This window comes from Taeniopygia guttata, chromosome 2, assembly GCF_048771995.1.
Source record: "Taeniopygia guttata chromosome 2, bTaeGut7.mat, whole genome shotgun sequence".
NCBI classification, from domain to species: Eukaryota; Metazoa; Chordata; class Aves; order Passeriformes; family Estrildidae; genus Taeniopygia; species Taeniopygia guttata.
This window is the reverse complement of record NC_133026.1, coordinates 121,824,938-121,846,383: the sequence shown is the minus strand read 5'-3', so window position 1 is coordinate 121,846,383 and position 21,446 is coordinate 121,824,938. Positions and strand designations below refer to the sequence as shown.

The 21,446-nt window shown below is 35.5% G+C and overlaps 1 protein-coding gene and 1 long non-coding RNA gene across 6 annotated transcripts in view; one reads left to right on the top strand and one right to left on the bottom strand.

Moving 5' to 3' along the window:
• ZFHX4 (zinc finger homeobox 4) overlaps positions 1–21,446 on the bottom strand; it is a 149,090-nt gene that overhangs the window by 29,253 nt on the left and 98,391 nt on the right. The gene's annotated exons all lie outside the window — the stretch shown is intronic.
• LOC115493924 (uncharacterized) lies at positions 1,651–20,478 on the top strand. Its single transcript, XR_003958927.4, has 3 exons — positions 1,651–5,490; positions 17,794–17,876; positions 18,908–20,478. It is a non-coding gene; the product is annotated as an uncharacterized lncRNA (long non-coding RNA).

The window sequence follows — 21,446 nt, the reverse complement described above, 5'->3', positions numbered from 1 at the left end:
CCTTTAATTTAAATGCATTGTGATAATCACATGGGCAATCACCTTTCCCTGTGTTTTATCAGAAAAGTCTCCCTTACTGATGAGCAGCACTGGGAGTCTGTTCTCTAGTCTGTTCAAAATAACATATAATATTCAGGGGTTGATTTTTGTTCATTTGGGGCTTTTTACATCATTGATTTATCAATTAACAGCCAGTAGTTCCTGTTTTGGTCCTGTACTATTTTGTTGTTGTTGTTGTTGTTGGTATCCCTTTTGCCCTCTACAAATTGTGAGTAATTTCCTAAATAAGGATGATCTACTGGTTGTGGGTGAGTAATTGTGGTTATGAGAGAGAAAACAAGATTAAGCAAGTGTTTGTGGCTGAGGGCCGGATGGATGGGGAACAAATAAATCAATCGACTAAAGTAGTAAGCAAACAAATATGAAATGAGAGGGAGATTTTAAAAAATAATTGTGTTTTTTACTGAATATGTTCAGTAAGTAGCTGAATGTAAGGTATCCTAAGTGTTCAGCACAGGTGTATCCCAGGTTTAACCAGGACAGTGAATGGCTTATTAACCATCCAGATGAGACGGTAACTACTAGTAAAGGATAACAGTAGGGTGTAGATTGGAGAGATGAACAGACAACAGATAATGGAGAGAGAGGAGAAAACAAAGTGGAAAACAAAGAAAAACCTACAGACCATGCAAAAGAAGTTAAATAAAAGTGGGGCTTGTAGATTGACTTCTGGGCCATCCTAGTTATACTACTTCTGGGCTATCCTAGTTTAACTACTTTCCTGATAAATTCTTCCTGACTCCTGCATTGTCATTTATTCACCCAAATATTCCAGAAAGTATTTGTTCTATATTCTGTCTGGCCTTGCAGAGGATGGCTGAGGAATAGGACACCTCACTAATTCAGGATCTTGACTGCATCCTCTAGTGGTCATATTTCATCTGCAAACAGGATTTCTAATTTCTCCTTCAGGGACTCAGGGTGAATAACAGCACCAATTCGTTAATAAATGTTTCTAATCACTGTATTATATTCAGAACTAGAGCTCTTAGAAGGTTGAACTTCCCACAAACAAGCCTATAATTAAGCGATGATCATCATATTGACCAGAAAAGTGCTAACTGGCATCTACTATGAAATTGTATCACTTTGTTTTGTGGTGCATCATTTGAATTTTTATGGCAGTCTAATGCTTCTCATTGAAATGGATCACTGTGCCAGAGGAGGCTGACTGCAAAGCTGCCAGAGTGGCTGGACAGAGTGTGGTGGTGGCTCCTTCCCAAAGGAGTGTCACAAATCACACCCACTTTATCCACCCACTCCACCCAGCAGCCTGCACTCCCCACTTGCCACACTCAGCCTCACCTCTCTGGCTGCTCACATCTACCCTACTTGGTTTTACTTCTTAGCTTCTGAAGGCAGAAAACATTCATTATCACCAGCTAATCTGTCCAGCACTTCATTATTTCCTAATCTAGTTTATTCTAATTTTTTTTTTTTTTAAACTGCAGTCTATTTCCAGCTGCTGGAAAAGGAATGTTCTCCCCAGAAGTTTGGAGGGGGGGGGGTGTCCTTTCCAGTTTGACTGCTATGCAAGCTCTCCCTCCCTCTCTTGTTGCCTGGGATTGTCTGCACTCTAGTCTTCCTGCCATAGTCTCAGAGCAAATCACTAAAAGAAGAATGTTTTACTCTGATAATAGTGTAAATGTGGAAAAGAATTGTTGGTAAGCTTATGCTGAGCCATACTGATTTATCAGAACGTAGGAAAATTTGTGGTTTGTATTTTTGTTGTTTTATTTCTACATTAATATTTTATCAAATATTTTGCAAGAAGCAAAAGAAGCATATGCTGACAAAACCATTAACAGAGAATGTCAGCTATTCAGAATGAAACTCAGAAATGCTTTCCAGATGTGATTGGAGATGTACAGTTAATCATTTATTATGCAGAAAGGGATACTTTTCTTACTTGGCCATCTCTAGAAAGGCATTGAAGCATGAAACTATATTGAGAATAGTCTAACTTTTCCAACTGATCATTACTTTTCTTTTGGCTGCCATTATGGTTCATAGAAAATGCTGTTTCCCCCATCAGCATAAAGCATGAAGAGCAGTACTATTGTCTGACTTGAAGACTAATACATTTCCATCAAGGTTATGTAGAAAAGAAAATTAAACCCCATTGTTAATTCTTATTCAACATGCTGGCTATACCCTGCCTAATTTCAGGCATTGCTCTAAGTTTATTCTCTGTGGAGGGAGACACAGATAACTTAAGGGCACAACTCTAACTTTACATAGGTGAATTGCTAATTCTTTCCTGATTGTAGAAGGATTTTAAAATGAAGTTTAGTGTTTGGAATGCAGATTTTTCACCTGGACACTGCTGCTAAACACTGGAAGTTAGGTGGGTGAACCTAAGCCTGACCTATAGCTCAGAAAGTCAAGGAGGATTTCCTCATAATGTTCACCAGGGTCCTGGATGTTCATTTCAAGCCAGTGGGAAAAAAAACCCAAAATACTGGATTTTCACAGTATTATTCACTTTACTTTACTTTTTCTGTTTAGTTGTTCAATCTGTGTGCTCAACGTCCCTTCATATACAAACACTTCTACTGTCCCTAATTTCTTGCATTCTTTCCTACATAAGCTGAGTTTTCAATACATCATGTGAGTGGTGAGATTGAGTCTCCCATTCACAGTTTCTAGAAAAATCCTTTGGAGTTTATTTACATAGAAACCACAATGTTAATTAAGAACTCATTTAAAATGTCATTTCAATGATATATTTTATTAGATACTCAGTTTGGGGGTTTCTCTCTGAAATACACTGTAAAATCCATTTTATTTACCTTGCAGACTTTCTTTCTGAATTATTCACCTCTGTTTGGCTCGCTAACAGTATGTCTCTGAAATTATCTGTAAAGAATTCTGTTAGTGCATATATTTCTTCTTTGTCTTTTGAGAATACTAGAGTAAAAGAATTTATTTTCTTTGCTATCTCCTGATCATTTTGGAATGACTATTCTCTGGTGGTCTAGCAGACCTAATGACTCCTGCAGGCTTTCTATTTCTGAGATACTTTAACAATTCCTGTTTAGCTTCTCTAGGTACCGCCACGTATTTTGTCCTCATAGCCAATCTCTATGTTCAGTTTTATTAATATCACTTTGGCTTTATTTCCACTTTTAAGGATATTTTTTCTGACCCGAATAAATTCTTGCATTATGTCTTGTAAGGTAGCTAACTACAGCCCTCCTGTTTAAATATTGCTCTTTCTTGATGCTATGTGTCAGACAGAAATAGATGATCTATTTATACTAAATAACATTTTCCTGAACAAAAACACTTTCTGAAATTTTTAAAAATAATCTTTAAAAAATTACTGGTTGGGGAATTGAAGTGAGGGAGGTGTTGGTTTGTTTGTTAGCTACAATTACCTGATAAGTAGTTTATAACATATACAGCTATTAATGGATTTTTTTTACAAACCTTCTTGCTGCAAGTATTACTTTACATTTGGCTTCTTTAACATATGTGCATATGAAGTGGTCCTTTGGGTTTGTTTCTTTCTTTCAGAAAGACAACACAGGTGCTATTTTAGCTTTCCTCCAACCCAGACCACAATGTTGGTGTGATTTGTAAGAATCTTCACCGAGACTGCAAATCTTCATCCACTGCAAATTACTCAAAAAAAAAAAGAAGAGTCTTCTGCAAAAACTGGATTTCCTGGCTCAGCTAGAGCTGTACTATTAAAAATATAGTATACTAACACATGGTGAAACTCCTCTGATGGGAGGAAAAGATAAAAGTTTGCTCATCAAAACCAGCAAAAGTAGTAAAAAACAGCAGTACATTCCATCTTCTTGCTGTCTCTTAGCCCCTTTTGTTACTGTCTTTCCTTGCTTTCTCAAGACCCAGTTTGGAGAATACACAACCACCTTTTGTGTAATAACATGAGTATTATGAATTTTTGTGGAATGCTCCAGTATTATAGTATTTTAATTGGCTTGGGATGCATAGCCATAACATCACACATTTCTATCCCCTTTCCACAGTAGCAAAATACTTTCAATTTCAGTACTTCAGTGCTTCAATACCTCAACATGATCTTTTCTTGCTACGTTTTGAGGTCAGGAATTACACTATAGTATTGATTAATATGAGTCCACTGCCAAGTTTGTTGGAGGCACTTTGATGGAATACTCTAAAGATGAGCAGCATCACTTGGTTCTCAGCACAATGATGTATGACTCACAAATACAAAAATAGAGGAGATGGCACACACAGATTTTCTGAATTCAAAAAATGCTGATTACACCAAGGGGTTCTCCCAAGGCTAAGTCAAGTATTTCAGGTCACCCAGTCTTGCTGTAAAGCTACCTGTATCACAGCAACAGAAGGGCATGATTTGGCTTGGTTTGTATCCACTTTGCTTTTTATTGAACCAGTGGAACATAATAGAAAATGTCTTCCATCTTTTATTTCTTCTTTCCTTCAGTTAAGTTTTTCAATTCTCATTGTTCAGTCTACTGCACTACTCTTACTTTTCCTAAATGTTTGTCTAATTTGAATGTTATTCCATACACAGCAGATGTCCCACACCCTCTAAATTTTCATTGTCAGCAATATAATTCTACCTTCATGGAAGCAGAGGACATCCATTGCCTATAGACTCCTCACTCACAACTGCCTAATGAGCACAAATCTTCAGTGCCAATCTAGCTAAAGTCTTGAAATGCCTTGTGAGGTGGCTCTGTTGATACCACTGAAAATACCTCAGACAAAGCTTCTGAACAAGACCTAAACTTAACATTTGTTTTTAATGTCTTTAGAAAAGTAGAAGGAGGACCCATTTGCAAATGTAATCCAGACTTCCCACCATACATATGCTTTTTCATTTGCTTATAGCTTCAAAAGATTTTAAGTGCTTGAGCTGAATCTCTGCTGCAAGTTGGATAGCATCTGCTTTTTTTATTATTATTTTTTAATTTCAGGCAAACTGATTAATCTACTTCTAAGAACAGGATTAGGACAAATATATTTTTATATGAGTATGTACATTTTGGAAATCTTTAATGTTCCAGGGATTTTAATCTGGAACCCAAAATATGGCAAACAGGATGATGTCTGGCATGTGGTACATTGGATTAAACTGCCCAAATTCAATCAAGCAATATAGCTTTTAAAAATTCTACTTACCCACACTCAGAAAAGCTCCCTGCACTGAAGAGCTGACATTCTGCTAGGAATCTGTAGCCACTGAAGACACCCACACCCCCACACAGTGCTGAGAGCTCACCAAAGTCACTGCACAGGCAGTCACATCCCACTGAGCTTCCACAAACATCTTCACCCAGTTCCTCTCTGTACTAACCAGTGCACGTTGCCTCCTCAAAGAGGACTATAACCTAAACAGGTCTTCTAAAATACAAATTCTCCTGGCAGCTTCCCTGCACAACCAGACTGCAACACATTGTCCTTACTATGGTAAACCAAATATTTCTATATTATTATTATAATTATCATCATCATTATTATTATTATCATCATTATTATTGTTGTTATTGTTATTTTTTTTTTCTGTGTATCATTGTACTGGGAGCCGGCAGCTATAGGAGAGCAAGAGCAGCATGTTCTCCCTGTGCTTGTTGGTTGGCAGGAGCAAAACTGGTATGGAAGGGAGATTTTGGGTCAGAGAAAGAACTGGAGAAAAGTAAGCAGAATGTCATCTGAGGAAAAGAACATCAAAGACCAAGAAATGGGGAAGGGAGGAGAAACTGAGGTGAAAATTAGGGTCAAATGAGAAATAGATAGAAGGCAGGAGAATAGGACTATAATCAGCTACACACCGAACTACAGCACCAAACTGGATTGCAGGAAATAGACCTGGCTGAGACCAAAAGTAAAAAAATGCACAGAGAAAATAATAAGTGAAGACAATGATTACTAGGCAGTGAGATTAAAAACTTAATTTAGAAAAATATGGTGTCCCCCATGGCCCAGTATTAAATCCCTGATTTTTTTTGTTATTATAAATCATCTTCTTGCTTATTGCACTACCCTTCACCAGTATTTATCCACAGAGAAGGCAAAAAAATTCTGCTACTCTCAGATGCCTTGCTAGCTTTAGTAAGGAGGTCTGTGTAGCAAATTCACTGATGTTTCATGTGACTTTTAGTAGAGTACTACATGGTCAATTATTTTTTTCTAGTTTAAGTCTTAATAGCTATGGGACTGTAGATGCAAATCTTACCCTTCCCTGTTTTTAGAGCTATTAATAATATTACAAAAGTAAACCACTTTAATAAAAAATGCTCTTCCTTTCTGACACAATATTTAATATCTTTAGCAAGCTTTACCTTATGCAAAACCTCTTGCCTTATTCACAGCACAAAACTATTGATACGTATTTACTGAAAAGCTATTCAGGACTTTGTTTCTTACTGTTTAACATGAAGCCACATGTTCTACTTGCTACGTCTCTTCAACTTATTCTGAAAGTCAAATTATTCTTTTCATTCTTGACTTCTTATTGCTGCACAAACATTAATTAATTTATCTTCATTATCTCCTAAGAGATGAGTAGGCAATTCTGCAATTTCAGAAAGGGAAGCTATACAGAAATTGAGGTAAAAAAAAATCTAACTTGGAGAACCCAGTTCGATACAGATGGGACCCAATTTTTTCAAAGTACATAGCACTATATAGCACTTAATATGCTCAAAGCACAGCACTGATTGCTTTCATTTGCAGCTCTGTGTGTTCAGCACTTATTTAACACTATTGTAGAGCCTCCAATCAAGCACTTAGAAAATGAAGGCCACACAGTAAGTGAACTCCTATGAAAAGGCTGGGTAAGGTGACCTGCTTAGGAAAAAAAAAAAAAACAAACAAAAAAACAAAACAAACAAAAAAACCCAAATCTCCAGCAGAAACAGATATGGAAGCAAGTTTTTCACTGTCTTAAACATACCACATCATTTCTCTTCATATTCTATGCACAAGGATTATCCTGCACTAAGTAGGCTGAAGTTTGTGGGGATGGTGTGAATAAAAATGAAATATTTTATTGATTTACTTTACTATACTCGATCCAACTTAGCTAATTTAGGAGTAGTATTTAGTAATAGGATTTAGGGATAGCGCAGTGACTGTAGTTAGCAAATATCACACTGAGGTAAATATCTGTTCTAATACTGATGAAATGCAATAATTTTGAGATGGCAAAAAGTGTTTTCAGACACAATAATCAACTCATACATGTTGTAATGACAAAAAATACTGTAGTTTCTCTTATGATGGAAAGAGACAAGGAAAGATGAGACACAATTACAACTGGGGAGATGTGCTGTATTTGTGAAAATTACTGTTTTCTTTTTGAAACAAGATGTTTTGATCATCTCAGCATAAATTAGTTCCACAGTTATCACTAAGATGAAAAATAGAAAAAAAATATATTTGGAATTTTTAAAGTATTGGCATGGATTTTCTTTGGTTGAGTAAAGGTATTCACAGCAGTTGAAATCTTCAGATGTCATACTAGAGAAAAATTGGCTTAAGTGAATGCACGACATTTGATTTCCATAAGTGCTCAGTGTTAATCATAGCACCCATGGGCTGAAACCTGAGCAGTTTTGAGAATCTCCACAGTCTCAGAGGAATTAGCAAAACACCACACATTAGGCTCAGAGGATTTTTACCAATGCAAAATAGATGATCAACACCTGGCCTTTAAGCAGATTTTATAGTCCTCATAAAACATATACTCCATACACACCAACCTACAAATATATTGGGAAAGTTCCACTCATTTCACATCATGTGTTCACAAAGCCATGTGCACTGGGCTTTGAGGTCTGGGGATTATAATAGCCACTCATTTATAGCAGTATTTCACTTGAAACGTGGAACATGATGTGAAGCAGCAAATAACTTCCAAAACCAAGAGAAAAAAAAATCCTATGAAGTTTCTTATTATAAGAGCAAGATTAATTTAGGCACCTTCATAAAAAAATAAAACAAATTCTGTTGCTTACTGTATACTTAATCCATGCATCTTAAAAGACTTCTATTTTTAGTCTCATATAGCATCTGAGAATAGAATGTTGAGATCTTTTTTAGATATAGGTAAAAGAACTTGAGTTTTACATCTTCTATTAATCTTTTTTTCACAAAAAAAGAATCTGTGAAAATTAAACAAGTGGCTTTAAGGCACAGTCCTATCTTTATGTTGCTGACAGAGAGTCAGATTTGCTAATCTGGGGACATTTTTGAGCCACACACATGAAAGACATGAAATGCTTGCATCTGACAAGCATTTCAAGATAACTGTGTGAAAATGCAAGATGAAGCAACCACTGGAGGTGTCACAATTTTCTGTCTAAACACCTCTTTTTTGAAATACACTCCCTTTAGTATCCCAAAGAAGCTTGGGCAGATATTCTTTTTCTCTCCAATATGTACAACATATTCATTTGCCACTCATGGGACTTTTTAAAATGGGTAGTGTGGTTAAAAAACAGTGCTCCAGTTCAATTCACTGCAGAAACTGCATTCAAGAGTTTGCCTGTCTGTTTTATTTGCAACAGTCTCTGTCCCAAAAGCACAGGCAGGGGAAGGAAGATGGACTTTCTCCTCAGAATTTGTTGTGGAGATGAAATGGGGCATCATCAATTTCATATGAACACTGTTTGGGCAGGAACTTGTCATTAGTCTGTCACTTACATTTATCCAGATGCTTTGTGAAAGCTTCCACATCTGGTGAGCACAGCACACTTGACATAGTCAAGACCAGCACAGATAAACATACTTGTTATACTCTCAAATGAAGAGGAAACAGGAAGAAACTCTTAATCCAAGGCTTTTTGGAGTTGGTATCTATTTTGAACTACATGTGACAATGAAGTGACATTCCTCACTCATTCCCCCATGTGCAGCATACAATTTGTCAGACTAACAAAAGCCATGTTTCAGCTGATGGCTAAAGATCACATGCATGTTTTTGTATCTTCACAGAATGTCAGTCTGGCAGGATGCTAAACTCAAATGGATTGCATGACTTGTGCCCATTTCAAAATCTATGCATACAAGTACTGCAGGCTGCTTTTGGAGACCATCTCACAATGTTATTACAAAGCTGAACATCATCAAAAAATCTACTGAATATATATATATATTAACAGAGAAAGAAGAATCAATTGACAAGCTGACTTCAACAGAAACTGAGAACAAAAGGAATCAGAAGTGCACAACTTTAAATTTGCTCCTAACTAGGGGAGCTAGATACTTCAACATGAAAAAAGAAACAAAAATAAGCTGAACACTTATACTTCACAGAGTGTGCATTCATTTACATGTGTCACGGGGTTAAGTAAAACTATTTTGCACCTCTCAAATAAGGAAAGTCAGGCATCAGTGTAACAAAAATAATTTTTACCTTTATTTAACTAATACCTTTAAAGTCAACTTTAAAAATAGAAAGAAAATACTATTTCATGAAGGTTTTATGAGCTATAACAAGCCCATACATCCTGCATTTCCAAATAAAATAGAAGTAGGATTGGTCAGAAGGCCTAGTTGGGGACGTAGAATGTATGTCAGCTCTTTCTGAAAAATCACGTACCATACCCTTACGAGAAACAAGCTGAAAATGGAATCTGATTCAACTAGATCTTCTTCCTCACAAGTTACTCATTGAAAATCATATAAGAAATACCACTTGAGACTACCATAAATTCAGCATAACTAAGTTTGAACTCAACCCTTAGTTTCTAATAGGGAAAAAAAAATCACAGGTGAACACAAAATTGCTAAATATTTCAAAGACAACATGCAGGTTCAGCAGCTTTCAATGAATTTCTTCCAGAAGCCATTGCTGATCAAATTTTAGAGAAGACATATTTCATGTGTGCTCCTTAGTTCTAAGTAGAAAAGTTTTCAGTCTTACTGCTGTCATTCATTCCCTCATAGCCAAAAAATGGACTGTTACTGGAAGCCAGGACCTACTGTTTAGCCCCTAGCCACCAAAGGCAAGTAGGGTGCTTCTGTGGGCTGTTATAGGTGAGCATTACTGCTGGCAACAGGAAAGAAATCTCTTGTTTTAGGAGTGTATGAAAAGTGGTCAACTTTTGGAACCTTTATGGAAAGTCTCATGATAGGTGCTATACTCACAATCTCAGTTTACGAGTTATGCAAGAACATGAACTTTCACTTTAAATGGTGTTAAATTGCAGTGAGCACAGCAGACCTGATAGAGCAGTATTTATTTTGTGTCATGTATTCTGAAACAATGGGCTACAGCCAGTGGTGTGGCAGCAGATGGGCTCTGGTTGATCCACAGTCTAGGCAATCAATTCACTGATAATTCAAATTTTACTTCTTTATAAATATCAGGAATTTTAATGCACTCTTTTGACTGTTGAATTATGGAATTGAAAATACTACAAACCATCAAAAAATAAAAGTAAGCCTCCAAAAACATTCTCCCAATTAAATTCCCTTGGCTGTAACTTAGAATAACTGTAAGCCTTGTAAAACCCCTTTTACTGAATGTCTCTACCTATGTTTTCCCCCTCCAGCTACAAGGATATGAAGAAAAAAAGCTGAGAAATGAAGAAGTTGTGAAATTTGATAATTGGGTTAATGATAATAATAAAAAAGAAACCTTTGAACAATTGAGGACAAAAAAATCTTTTATTGGGAAGATGTTTTCTTCCTCAGATGAATTATAGATCAGCTCTGTGGAAAACATTGTTTGATAATTATTCTAGGCTCCTATGATTAAGAAAACAGTACACAGCCTGTTCCATTTTAAAGAGTCCCCACCCTTGCTTAAGCAGAAATGCAGTTACAATAATTTTATAGTACATAAAATGAAAACAGTTGGCCTACTAAATAACATCAAATCTGCATATACAGCTTTATAGATGTACTGGATCATTTAAACCCCGCTGTTTCATTTGAATTGTGTTGAATCTTTTTTTATTGTTTCTTCATCTAACCTAATTTTCCTAAACCCCTTATTTAATATTCCTCCTACTGTTTGTTTATTTCTCACTGAAAGAGCACAATAGCAACAGAAATGTTAATTTCATATAAATAAAGGCTAGAACTGGTGCTACATCTTCCAAGAAGTGTGAACTTTCCACTATCTCTTTCCATTACAGTGCTTCATGACTTTTCTTTGTTAGGGGAGAATCTAATACGACAAATAATCAGTCATGAAGAATGAAGCAGAACTCTGCTAGTGACTGCTGAGCCCAAATGATGCATTGTACAAGGAAGAAGACAATACAGTAATTCTTTGTAACAGAGGACAGCAAAATAACAAGAAGCACACAACACAAGTTCTAAACTATTATAATGAACTCTGGGATTAAAGACCAGATCTTAGGCTTTGATAAAGTTGTTTTCAGTAGCACACAGATGCCTAAAAGATGGTTGAAATGGCTGGCAGGAAAGCTCTGAAATGAAAAGGATGCCAAATGGCACAGAGCCAATGTAGTTGGTTCATTCATAGCGGACATTACCAAATCCTGTGTGTAAAATAAGATATTCCAAACAGCCTTAAACTGACCTAAATCATACCAGTTTCAAAAACTTTTTGGGAGTGTCTCAAATTTACCTCAGTTGTCTCCCTCCCTTTTAAATGCCGAGTCACAGCAGGATGCTGGCACAATTCTGGAGACAAGTACATTTCTCAATGCTAATGGTAAAAGAATATTAAAATTTCAAAGTTCTTCAACAGCTGGAAATAGAATAAAGCTTGGTTTGCTATCTACATTTTGAAAATGAGAAAGCACATCAGACTTTCTTCCAGAATGGAGCTATTAAATCTATTACAGAGGAAGCAAAGTGAAGTTTGTAAGAATCTTGCCCTCTGAGAATTTCAATGGGTAAAAGCTGTGGAAATTTCACTTTATCGCCACTGTTCCGCCTACCACATGGTAGCACTTGTAATATTGATTAAATTGGACATGGACAGCAGAAAAGTATGTAACATTTAACACAGCCTACAAATGCAAGTAAACAAAACCAGAAATTCCATTTGTTGTTGTAGAGTCTAGAAAAATATGATGGTATGTACCTTCAATGCCACAGAAAAACGGTAGTGTCAGCTTTGTGTCAGCTTTTGGAGAAGCTGCCATACCTAACGCTTAGTTTCCAGAAACACTAACTTATACCCAAATACCCAATACCTGGGCCGACATCAATAATTCTATCATTCCACCCATATTTATGGTTTTATGATTCAATATTTAGACCTCTAGGAGTTTCATGTGTTTTTACCTCCCAAACAGAAAATGGCTGAAAGTCAGGTGGATTTCATTCCTTTAACAGATTTTTTGGCTCCTGGAGACAATGAGGATATTTTTGCCCTTGGGGTGCTTTAGTCAGATATCTTGCTTCAGAATATGTGGAGTAAAATTTATGTCACAGGAAGATGCCATCTTTTGGAGTTCACTGTTTGCATTAAAAAAGCTATGACCAACTTTCTGGAGAAAGCTTTCCCTTTCTCCTTGCTGAGCAAAGGTTTAACCTTTAAAAAGGTGGGGTTTTTGCCCATTCTCAAGAGTCTTTCCAATCACATGAAGGGGATTCCATTTAATTTTTTTTAATAAAAGTGACTATATTAAGGATGCTCATACTTTTCACAATATCCATGAAATTATATACTGCTGTTTTGATCAAACCATATTACCTCATTTTCAGAGATCCTTTATTTTAAAGGCTTTATTCAAAGACCCTTCTAATTCTAGCTTGCCTTAAAATTAATCAATGTGGTGCTACTCTCTCTCTGCCATAGCTTATCATTATGTAAGAAACCTAATATTTTCCAAAAAAAAGGGTAATGGCTGTTAGTCTATTAACATTCTTTAGATTATTTTCTATATCACAATTGCTATGCCACTTCTGCAAATGTGCCTAGATTAGCACCACCCACCCTTGGATTCACTCTCTCTTATGAAGTGCTTGACACTTGCACTTGCACTGCTTTCTCAAGTCTGTTCCTTTAGACTAGTGAATTAGGAGGTGGAACTCTCTCCAGTAATTTTGTATGTCTTGCAAATTACAAGCTTAAACAAAATAATTTTACACATTCTAAACAAAATGAAAATTCCATATTGCCCACATTGCATTGTTTTTCAGATATCAGGTGTGTTGCTGAGATTTCTGATAGGAGAAGTAGGCTGGAACTTCAGATCAGTCATGACAGTATTTGAACTCTATTATCTTTTTTTGTTGCTTTTTTTTAATTAAAACACTCTAACAGTATAGGGTTGCCAGCAAATATATCTAAAGACTTAAGAGAGTCTGTAGAAATCAGCTGGAAATCATGATTGGAAAGCAAATAATGAAAAACAGCACAACACGTATATCTCCTAATGGTTAATAAAATGATAGAAAAACACTATTTGATCATCACTATTTGTACCTATAACACATTTATTTCACTAGAATCTTTAGGAAACCTAAACATACAGCTTCAATTATTGTTACTTAATGAGCTCAGTGAAATAAGGGAAGAGAGACCAACAGATGAACATTTTAGGTTTTGAAGCTTCCCGGATAAAATTTTTTGATTTACAGCTACACCTAATATAGCTGAGTAACACAAACACTAATATCCTGTTTCTTACCCTGGACAGCAAATCTTGTACTTCTTAAATCTAGTTCATCTTGAACTAATGCCACTTTATAAAAAGAAGAGAAAAGCTTATCAAATATTATTCAGAAATCTCTGAAAACAGTAAATACCAGCCTTTTATTACAGCTCTGGAACAAAGTCAAAATTCTGCTAAGTTTCTAGCGCAGAGCACAACTAACTGGAAGTCTGGATGTTTCATAAGTGAGTTTCACCAAAGGTATCACACTGAGATTCCAGGCCCATGTGTCATACCCTGAAACATCTGCCACAGAACATAACATTCTTAATAAATGAGATAAATAAAAGTGTGCACTTAGTGAAGTAATCATGAAAATATATCTGTTCATCCACGCAGATGAAAACCTGTTTATGAGTTTGCTTGGTAGGAAAGGAAATTCCTAAGGAAGATTTTTTTCAGTGCTGTTGAAATACACCTGGAGTATTTCTATGAAAAGTCAACACAGGGGTTCAGCAGTGTGGAAATATATATACACCACAAAGAATTTGATAAAAAGAAGTTCGTATCTCCTTATATACAACAGTAAAAAGAAAAGGTATTCCATTTTGTCATATTTAATAACACCTTGAAAAAAAGCCACACATACTTTAGAGTTATGTAATATATTTCCATGTTTTAGAGGAAGGGAAGGTAACTAAGAAAATGTAGGTTTGCATTTTTATGCTAAATTAATGCTAATTATATTGCCACTTATACCACATTCACATCCCACTCTTGCAAATTGCTACAAACAATTAAGAGCAAAAACCCATTCAAGTTAACAAAATGACAAGCTTTCTGCTACTTCAGAGTATTTTTAGGCATGGTATGTTCTTATCCTGAGTTGGTTTTCAGCTGTTCCTGTAATTCACAACTCCTCAAAATAACTCCATAACTCTCTCTCGCTCTTACTTTTTTTTTCTTTTTTTTTTTTTTTTTTTTTTACACTGTTTAATCAGGATGGGGATCTGAACTGTGAGTTTATCCAAACCAATCTCTTTTTAGTGCTTGGGTTTCTGCTCTGCCAAACCACTTCTGGTGTTTCAAGCAAGGCAATGACAGCATACCTTCTTGTTATTATTTATGCATGGAAGGCCAAACCAAATGCTTGGGTGGGTCGCTGAAGACATGAAGTATGTAGTTTTTTCCATCCACAGGACCCCATTTACATTTAAATGAACTTGCTCCTTGTGAAAGATTGGCTCCAGCAGAGAATACCACATGACCACAGACATTGAAATTAAATCACAATCACAAGGATAGAAGCCACCAACATACTGCTAAAATCAACCTACAACACATATCTGCATAGCTTTAAATATGTCAGTAATAAAAAGAAAATGTTCCATTTAATTTTATAAGATGCATCCCACTATATTTTTTTTAATCTATGTGCATAATAAAACACTGCTGCTGAAAGCAAGAGTCAAAAAAATAAAACACAAAGCTACCTCTGCCATGGCTGGATTTCTCACAAGCAATAGGAAAATTGTCATGTGCAGCTCCAGGCTTTAAATGGATGATTTCTCCTGGCTGATGCTGGAGTGGCACTGACTTGACAAATGTGGGAAAGTCCTCAGCTGTGAGATGGGGGCTTAGGTTGTGGGCTCTTGGTCAATTGAAAGGTTGCATTAAATGTAAATTATAGGACTGTTACTTAGATATATACCCTTCTCAACCAGGTGAAAGGCAAACAGCGCCCTGCACTAATTCACAGATGAACTGGTGATAGGCTTGCTGAATAAGGGAAGCAGGCAGGCAGCAGGCAATTATAATTCTCATCTTTGAAGGAAGGTATTTTTATATAAAACCATATTAAATTTTGAGTTTTAAGTGCCTCTATGTATTTCTCTTTTCAATTTATATGGAAAAGTATTAGGCAAAAATCTACAGCAGAACTGGCAGTAAATATCACAGAAACAATTGCTCTTTTATTAAATATTTATTGAAAAAATTCCTGTGCTTTCTCATTTTTCTTCTTCTGCTTCCAATATTTATTTACAGCTGATTATTAACATCTGCCAGTGTAACAGTTTCATCTGTACAGAAGCCGAAGGGTAAAAAAGTCACAGACCCCCTCTAACATGACCTGTAGTTAGACACAAAACAGTTTTCCCAGTCACCGCTTGGCTTCCTGTCTGTGACCTCTGAAAAGCATTGGAGGCCAGGGTTAATGGCCTTTCCAATCTCTGTGATAAGAATTCATTTTGTTCTATTACCAGCAGTTATCTCAGGAGCCTGCTGCATCACTTCAGCAGGGTTCAATCAATGAGAGGACCTAATGAAGTAACCAGCTGTAGCTCTATTTCCCTGGTCAACTCTATCAGACAAATAAGATCTATCAGTCACATCTTAAGGCCAGTCCTAGAAACAGCATCCTCACATGCTGAACCCATATGCATATGAACCAATGATACCTGGTTCTTTCTTTTTAATCTTCCTTTTTAATATGGCTTTTCTAACAGAAAATGGAGCAAAATGGGTTTGAAATGTTGCATTAAGAGGACAATAATGCTGGATTAAGAAATACTGGATTTTCAGAACAGCAGGAAGCATTTGTATTAATAGCAAAACCAGAGTGAATAATATTGCGTGTCAGATATTTCCTTCCCAAGCAACCCCTATTCTCCTTAGACAGTACTTTTACAAAAAAATAGTTTATTATTTTGCGCCTTAAATTACTATGTGTCATAAAGTTTTAATTATGAGACTTAATTTTTAGTTTGTCACTTAGGACCTAACACTATTATGGTAATGCTCTTCAGTTAGATGTCAGTCAAAATAATTGTCAGTCAATTTTATTTTATATCTAAGATCACTGAAAATAAAAATGTTGAAAATAAAAATGTTGATTTTGACAAATTGTATATATATGTAATTTTTTGATTTGTTATAATTAACTTTTTACTCTCATACTTCAAAAAGGGCTTAATTACTTAGAAATACAAACCTTCCTTAAAAGGCACTGGATTTGAAAATTGAAAAATAAGGAAAATAATAATAAAGGACAACTTCAGGACTTCAGAGCTGTGTACATCAAAGTAAAACTTTGTAATTAATTACAGGGTACAGGAGAAAAATTCAATTCATATTGCTTGTACCAAAGTGTCCAGTCTGACTTTATCACTAGGTGTGACAAACTAAATTGTACCAGGCCACTACAGGCAAATTACTGAAAGTGTTGTGGGAAGGCATCTTAGAAGAGTGTCATATTTGCTGAAATGTTGAAAGCCACATGTAGCTAGGTTTATTTTATTAGGTTAATCTCAGTGAATCTCATGAAATGAAATTTGTAGCCTTTTAACTCAACTGTGTACTTTGTCAAATTGAGATAAAATAGTCTTGCTATGTGCTGCTGAGGAGAGAGACCATATCCATGAAATAAAGCTAAAAATCATTACTATTCAACATGCATATACAAAGTGTACATAAATGTCTATATAATTAAAAGCTAGATATCATTTTGCATATACTAATACATCTGATGGATTATGACACACAAATTCCAGAGAACATGTGCTTCATATAAGCGCTTATCTCTCTTTTTCCTATGTGCAAAACAAGGACATTCTTCTTTTGTAGTCTGCCTGCACTACTAAAACAATATGAATATTACTTGCAGAATCAAAGGAAATCCATGAACTCTTCCTTTTTAATTTTAAACCACCTTATTGAAAAAGAAGGGGAAGAATGCGTTTTAGTCGTGCAGTTTGGTATTTAAGGAAATCACATTTCTGCCATAGATACCTAGGTACATTTGAAAGGGATTCAAATATCTATGCTGCATATGTAAACAGATAAGATTATGCCTAGCAGGCATTTTGGGAACATCTGTCAATTTTTTTATGGAACGCACTGATTGTGGGCTATTGATTGCATTTAAACAAAGTTGTTTCAAAAAAAAAAAATCAGCGAACAATTCGTGTAGAAAGGACTGATCAATATTTAAATGACTCTCTTTATTGATTTAAAATTAACTTTCAATTAAGAGATCCATAGGACTCTTAACTGCGACACTTATCCATTCAAGAGAAAATAAAGGTACATTTATCGATACACTTAAACAGCAGTGGCTGGTTTCCTATTGATTCAGTCATTTGCGCTGGGATTCGTTAGCGTCATCTGACTTTAACTCGCTTACTAGGTCTTCACAGTGTGCCATGCTGAAAGGTGCAGGAATGCACAAAACGATACAGGGGAAGCCAATGGAATTAGATGTATGCAGAGGTAAGTCATACTTATTCTTTTTATGTCTCTTAATGAAGGAAGAATCCATTTAAATACTGCCTAGCTTTTGGGTTTGGTCAGGCACAAATTCCTGTCAACTGACCTGCTTTGCACCATTTGAGACAGGAAGCATAAAAATGAATGAAATTTTTTGTATAGATAGGTAAGAGTTCTATTGGCTCGTATCAACTCTAACAATCACCTATTTGTGTGTATTTATTAACATATAATCCATAAGAAGGTATGCTCATTGTTTGCAGAATGATTTTAAGTGGCAGTATTGTGATGTCCTGCATATGTTTCTCTCTCTCTCTCTCTCTGTATATATATATATATATATATATATATATATATAATATGTATGATATTTAAGCTCAATATAATTTAATATTGTTATATGGAATCAGCCATCATATGGATTTTGAAGGGCTTACTGAGACATTTGAAAGTAAATATTGTGTGTATCTCTGTTTTAAAGAAAAACTCAAATATATTTGCACTAAACAAAAATATACTACAATAGCATAGCTATAACTATAAACATGTGCAAAAGCATCAGTACATTTAGGAACACAAATTAAAACCAGGACTGTAATTACATACTTCATTATTTATATGTATTCTGGGTATTTTAGTATACTATGGAAGCTGGACATGTAATCTCTATAGTTAATAATAGACCAAATTCATCCCAGGTGTAATTTCACTGAAGTCAACAGACCTGGAACTGCACCTGGAATGAATTTGGCCCAATGCTATGAATGCCTCCTGACTCTTGCCAGCCTAGATTTACATATAAGATATAACAAAAAAAATGAAATAAAAATAGAAGATGTCCAGGAGGCATAGCATGTTTACAAAGCAGAGTGGTAATAACCTTGCCTGATATATATGTGGCAGTGTTTTGCTTAGGCAGACAGTATCATTGGGAATGGGGGAGGGTTAGCTCTGACAGTGGCTCAGGTTTGCCTGTATCCCTTCATGTCATTGCCTATTTCTTTCTCTTTTTCTCTCTCTCTCTGTTTTTGAAGCCTCATAGCCCAGAACCGTCCAGTGAAATGAAGCAGCCCCAGACTGACTCATTTATTACCTATTCATTTGCTGTGATGAAATCTCCAGGAGCAAAAATCCGCTGCAGTATAGTAATGTTTAAACATTAAGACCTATTCTGATCAACTGAAATTATTCCTTAAACTGAGAACCACAAACAGAATGTATATAAAATATAACTTGCATAGATGATCACCAACATCCTGTTTTTTAAAAAATTATTTTGCTAAGAAGAAAGATCAAATTCTTTGAAGTCTGGGTATGTTTTACATTATGTCAAGCTGCTGTTTCCATTATTTCTTCTTTTCTCTGTCCACTAAAGGTTAAATCATACTTACCAAAGGCTCATTTGCAGAGTTATAATATGAATCAGTGACATCTTTAGGATCGTAATAAACCAGGAAACTGGGTATGGACTTTTGTTGCTGGGTGACAGTCAAGATCAGAAAGACCAGTGTACAAATGCAAAGCAAAATACCCCCTCCTAATACTTCTAAATCACATAATATTAGTGTAACATAATTTGGAATATATTATGATGGTTACAATTACTAAAAAGTGCATGATGCCATTATTTCCAACTGGAAATTAGATGATTATACTAATTAAGTGATAGCAGGTGGCACAATGACTGCTACAATCTTCTCTGATGTGCAGAGAGAGATGCATGGTTCACTGTCTAAAACACTCAGGAATAGTAACAATTTGCTAAAGCAGTATTCTGTCCCAAGATGCAGAATAAGGATTCACTTTGATTTAACACTTCCTTATCACATCAAAGAGGTGAAGGGACATCTTATGGGTTGGCTTAGGAAAAAAAAAGTGCTACCAGTTCAGCTTCTACACTTGCATCTGACGTTTCTTGGTATAACAGAATTAAAGTATGAAATTAATTCCAAGAGAGTCATGTAATTCTAAAATATCAGCCACCTTCCTTTAAATTGCAACTGGCCTAAATTCATCATTAATGCTTTTAAGTTCCTCAATTCAGAATTGCTATAGATGTACTATAGCAATAGAGTCTTGTAAGTCAAGCAAACTGGAAATGCTGTAGTAAAATAAATATTTCTCTGTCAATAAAAGCACTCAATACTTTTAAGAATATATGTGGTCATTAAATACATTTGAGTTTTAACTCAAATTTACTAAGCAGTATTTGCACATTATTTTTACAGCAGGATTTGAAGATTATTCCCAATATCACTGAGTTAAGACAAATAATCCTCCAGTCTTGTGAGTTATTTCAGAGCTTATTTTTCTTGTCCTTTCTGCTCTATGTTCAGACTGAAGTAAGGCTAAGTCATCACCCACAATTAGTTTTCCAGATAAGTTATGGTTAGTTTTAAAACTATGAGATGTGTTTAAGAAGCTACTCTCTTTTATTTGGACTTCCACGTGCTTGTGGAGTGTGCCCTCAGTTTAGGGATGGCAGGGGAGCAGATCTGCTGAAGAAAAACCATGCTGTGCAAGAATGCAACCACCATATGCCTAAGAGGCAAAAGAAGTGATTCTTACAAATGATGAAAAATAAATGTTATCTAATTTCTGAAAACATCTTATCTAGTTTTATGTCTCTGTAGCATTCATTTTAGTTTTGTTACTTAGTTGCTTACTACAGATCAAAAGCATGGCTGATAAGACTTAAGTTTAGATATATTTGTAAAATGCTGTGGTATCTTACAGCATAGCTAGTTCGTTCAAACAATTCCTGCCTTCTCCCTCTGTATCTTGCAAAGCCACAATTTCAAGCAACATTTTTGCTATCTGACTTTCTACAGGTGAATACAAGAGAAAGCCAGATCTGGCAGTAGTAGGTGAAAAACTATTTTTTCCTCAGGATGTTATGCATTACGTTGTGGTGACATTCTCAGTGATGACATGTGCAAATTAAAGCTACCCTACTCTTCTTCTTCCTCTAAAACTCACATAGTTTTATGTGCTATGATAACCACAAGTACCATGCAGAATGTGTCCTTAGCAAGGGCAAAAAAGAAAGGTTCTACAGCCTAAATGAGCCTTTTACTTTAGAATTAAATGTGAAAGCTTGTGAAAATCACTCATCTTCATCTTCTAATATTTTAATAGAACTTTATGGAAGGAAACTAAACTTCTGATTCCAAAAAAATGCCTTATCTCCTCCATGAATACCAAACTGCTCAGCATTTAGAATACTATCATACAGATGTTGTTCAGTGAATAGATATCACAGTTGCATCTTTTCTAGGACAAAATTTGAACAAATTTCCTGTAGTGAACATGACAAATACCTCCCTCTCTGTGGCTAAAATAAAAAACTACTGCTGCACCCCTGGATATTCAATTACCTATGCAAATGGGAATAATGGTAGACAGTTACTCAGAGACAGCTACTGGAGAAACTTGAACTTGTTGTTCAACTAAAGAAAATAATATTATCATACTATAGGCATGAGCCCAGGTCTCTTACCTTCATATGCCACTGATTAGTTCAGCCTTAGCTGAACAAAAATCCTTAATCTTCTCTTTTTAATATTGAAGAGG